Below are 4,449 nucleotides of genomic sequence, written 5' to 3' on the forward strand. Positions count from 1 at the left end.
TGCATACACAAGCACTTATCAAAACTCAATAATCAAATAACACAAGTCAATACATCTTGATGTCAAGGTTCATAATCCGGGGCACCGAAAGATTGTTAGCCCCTCATGGTTCTACAATCAATTATAGAAAACTATTAAGAGAAACAAATACGATCCATTATACTTCCTTCTTGCTTCATAATCTTATTAGAGAAAGCTTAACGATGATTGTCGCTGGTATTCCTCCTATCCCACGTTTATCTCCCCTCCAAATCTGGCCCTGAATGACGCCGATAGCTGCCCTAACCCGCACTTGCAAAAAGAAAGAAGAAGATCCTTCTCAAATCTAACTTTAGAGCTTAAATATCCCTTTCTTGATGCAAGCACGGTGTGCTGACAGCCATGCTGATGCCTCTGCTGGGCTCCAGATGTTGGGAAATTATCTTTGGTATGAAACTAGTAAAATGCACGGGGCTCTGCACACCCATGCTTACTGCCCATGCTTGTTGTGCATAATGGTACAAGGAGCCCTATAATCGTGCTTATATTTCCAAGTGATTTCCAGTAAAACACACCATGGTCATTTTCAAGGCCGTGAGGTTACCCATGAGAAATTCTAGACTTACCTTTTTCTTCAAATCTTCGTGCTTCAGGTTGCTACAGTATTGCTATGGTACTGGGGGCTCTAAAATGTTGTTTTTTGTGTCGATTTTTTCTTGAATTTTGTCATCAAGCTCCCCTAGGCTTCTTTTATGCAGTAACATGAAAGAAACCAATTAAACCATAAAACGGCATCAATTCATCAATAAAATACACAAATTATATGCATAAACACATATAAAATACATACATTAAGGCGTTTATCATAAGGGCATCCTGAGAGCTGCTCTCGCCCCTGGTTCTCATGGCCATAGGCCCAAATGTACATGTCTTCTGCCTTGACATAATCCAACATAAGAATTTAGCAAACAGTTCAATACATAGGATAAAGGACTACGATACGACTATGCTGGGCAAACAACATGGGTGTCCAGACTGGAAAAGAGCATGGGTGTGTTGCAGAATAAGTAATGAACAGTACAAGCATTCCCATGCAGGCACAAGAGCACACTTGTGCTGAGAGGTCAAAGCATGATCGTGCTTGCCTAGAAATAGCCTAGGGCAAAGGAAAGAGCACTGTCGTGCTTCTTGCGAAGCACACCCATGCTTAGTTGTCTTCCTGAATAGGAAATAGGCCACGAAAGCATGGTTTCTAGCCTAACAACATGGTGTGAACATCTCATAACATATAAAACATAAATAGAATGAAATACACAAGTTTACCAAGGCAAATAATGATGAATAAGGCCTAGAGAAGACAAGGGACACAAACCTTCGCTTGAAGAAGAAAAGATAAAAGGGTGAGAGAAAATCGGACGGAAAAAGCTCAAAACTCGGCAATAAAACATGAAAATCTGACCAAAACTAAGAGACAAATGCTAGGGATGAAGAATGAGAATGGTGACCACATCAGAGGGCGAAGAAAAAAAAAGGAAAAGAAAAGAAGGGAACGGTCTCGCTTGAGCACACCCGAATACCACGATCGTGCTAGAAACCATGTTGTCCCTCCCCTCCCCTTTTTACAACAATAAAACCGTAAAGAGCACGGTCATGGTCACTAGCACAGGCAAGAACATATCTGTGCTTGCTCCCAAAAATGAAATTTCTACTGCTCCTGCAAAATGCATAGCCACAAGCATGACTATGCTTAGCCTAGAAAAACAGAGAAGCTGCAAAACAAAAAAAACATACTCCCAAACAACCACTAGCTTGAAAATAGAGCTTTGGAACACTCAAGAACTCCCAAAATGACCCAAACTTAAAAACAACTTAGTCCAACAGCAACAAGCAACCAAACAAAGAAAAATAAACTAAAGAAAACCAAAATGCAAGCAAAACACAAGAAAAACACTTGAGTTACCTCCCAAGAAGTGCTTGTTTAATGTAACTAGCTTGACATACCTTGTAGAGCCCATGGGGGGTTATAAAATAAAATTCCCCCAACATTCCCTGCACCTTGAGCAATCAAATAGGGGGTTAATGTTTCAATCAAGCAGATTTCCCTTTCACTTAAAACCAAAAAATACATGCAAGCCCTAGGGGAGGTCAGTGGACTAATGCTCTTCTTATTAACGGTGAATTGCTTCCACCGCTTCTTAGTCTGAGAGATTATATGGTTGACCAGCTTTAATTTCCTCTCATGTTTTTCAATGTTTCATTCAGGGTTGACCTCCTCCACTTATCCATCAAGAGATTCTTCATCATCTAATAAATCAGACAAGTCATCCTTTACCCACATGTCCTACATAAAATCCAAAACACAATCATCAATAATGTCACCTGCATAACACTTGTCATTAGCATCCATAGAGTAGCGCATAGCATCTCTCAACATGAACACTACTTTTTTATCATCCACTCTTAACATCATACGACTATCTTTGACATCAAGAAACACTTGTGAAGTGGCCAAAAATGGATGCCCAAGTATCAAAGGAACCTCAGCCTTGTCATCCAAATCTAGAATAACAAATTCCACTAGGAAGATGAATCGGTCCACCTTGACTAGAACATCTTCAATAATACCCATAGGGTGATGAACTAAGCAATCGGCAAGTTACAATGTCATCTTTGCCAGCTTTAGATCACCAAATCCCAACTTTTGAAAAATTTTATAAGGCATCAAATTGATACTTGCCCTTAGATCGGCAAGTGTTTTTTCATCAAGCGTCCCCCCAATAGTACACGGGATGATGAAACACCCCAGGTTTTTCTCCTTCTTGGGGATTTTATTGAAGACGATGGTGGAGCATTCTTCACACAATATAACAGTGGATATCTCTTCTAGCTTCCTCTTGTTAGTCAATAATTCCTTGAGGAACTTGGCATAGCAAGGCATTTGAGTGAGGACCTCAACAAATAGAAATTAATGTGCAAGGTCTTGAACATTTCAAGAAATTTCTTAAACTTCTTATCCTACTGGTGTTTCTTCATCTTAGCCTAATAAGGTAGCCTAGGTTAGAAGATAGGAATCTTGGTCACATCTTTGATTTGTTCCTTCTCACTTTGCTCACCATTACAACCAATGGATGTGTCCTTCACAGTCACCACTTCAGGTTCAGGAGATGCTTTCTCACACCCTTGAGCTAGGGTAGATGTCAATTCCCTTCCACTTCTTTAACTGACTGCCTTTAGGGACTCAAAAGAATTGACCTCTATATTGATTGGGAGTGAACCTGGAGGGCATTCAGCAAGGGTTTTGGAAATTTGCACCACTTGTGGTGGAGGAGGTGCAAGTTGAGGTTGTGATGGCTTGAACTACCCTTGTGATCCTTGCCCCTATCGGCTCCAAGAGAAATTTGGGTGGTTTCTCCACCCCCGGATCGTAGTTGTTATTATAGGGGTTATTTTGGAACCTATTATTCTGACCCACATAATATACTTGTTTTTTGCTAGAAGGCCCCTTATGAGATGTAACAGTTAGACCTATTTGGCCATCCTATGTTTCACAACTCATAACTGGTGCATGTTGTTGAACTTGCATTGTATACGATCTCTTTACAATAGCTTCCACCTACGCCGCTAAGGTAGTTAGTACATCAACCTCATAGATTCTAGCAGACTTCACTGGCTTGTTTATTTCTAAGCTCCACTGGTAACCATTCAAAGCCATATAATCAATAAGAGTATAGGCTTTAGTTGGTTGTTTACTGCAAAGAGAACCCCCAGCTGTTGTATCCAAATTCTACTTAGTAGCCAAGTTTAAACCATTGTAGAAAATTTGAATCTGCATCCACTCTACAATCCCATGTTCAGGACACTTCCTCAATAATTCCTTGTACCTTTCCCATACTTCATACAAAGTTTCAGACTCCATTAGTCAAAAAAAAGATATGTCATTTTTTAGCTTAGTAATATTTTGCCAAAGGACAATATTGGTTAAGAAACTTCTCGGTTAAAGGTGCCCAAGTGGTGATCGACCCCTATGGCAAGGAACTTAGACACTGCTTGGCCCTTCCTCGAAGTGAAAATGCAAAGAGTCGAAGGTGAACTACATCCTCATACATATTAATTGCCTTAAATGTGTCACAAATCTCCAAAATGCTCTTCAAATTTTCATACACGTCCTTATTCTGAAATCCATCTAATTGGCACATCTACTACACCATCTGTATGAAATTCAGTTTTAGCTCAAAGTTATTTACCATCACAGGAGGGCGAACAATATTAGACCCGGCTCCCTCCAAATTTGTCCTAGCATAATCTTAAATACTTCTTTTGTGGTTCCCAGTCATTGGTTCATTGTAATCTATCTCAATACTGATTTCTACTAAACTTGTTTCTCTGATATTTACTTGTGTTAAGTTTCTGTGCAATGTTCTTTCTAACTCCAAATTAGGACTCGCAAGTGGAGAAGAGGAACTTCCTCTG

At 39.9% G+C, this 4,449-nt stretch overlaps 1 non-coding gene across 1 annotated transcript; it reads left to right on the top strand.

The window, feature by feature from the left end:
- The first annotated feature begins 3,821 nt into the window (after positions 1–3,821).
- LOC120269614 lies at positions 3,822–3,928 on the top strand. Its single transcript, XR_005539260.1, has one exon. It is a non-coding gene; the product is annotated as a small nucleolar RNA R71 (small nucleolar RNA).
- Positions 3,929–4,449: the final 521 nt, after the last annotated feature.

The sequence above is a fragment of the Dioscorea cayenensis genome, chromosome 9 (assembly GCF_009730915.1).
Source record: "Dioscorea cayenensis subsp. rotundata cultivar TDr96_F1 chromosome 9, TDr96_F1_v2_PseudoChromosome.rev07_lg8_w22 25.fasta, whole genome shotgun sequence".
In the NCBI taxonomy this organism is placed as follows: Eukaryota; Viridiplantae; Streptophyta; class Magnoliopsida; order Dioscoreales; family Dioscoreaceae; genus Dioscorea; species Dioscorea cayenensis.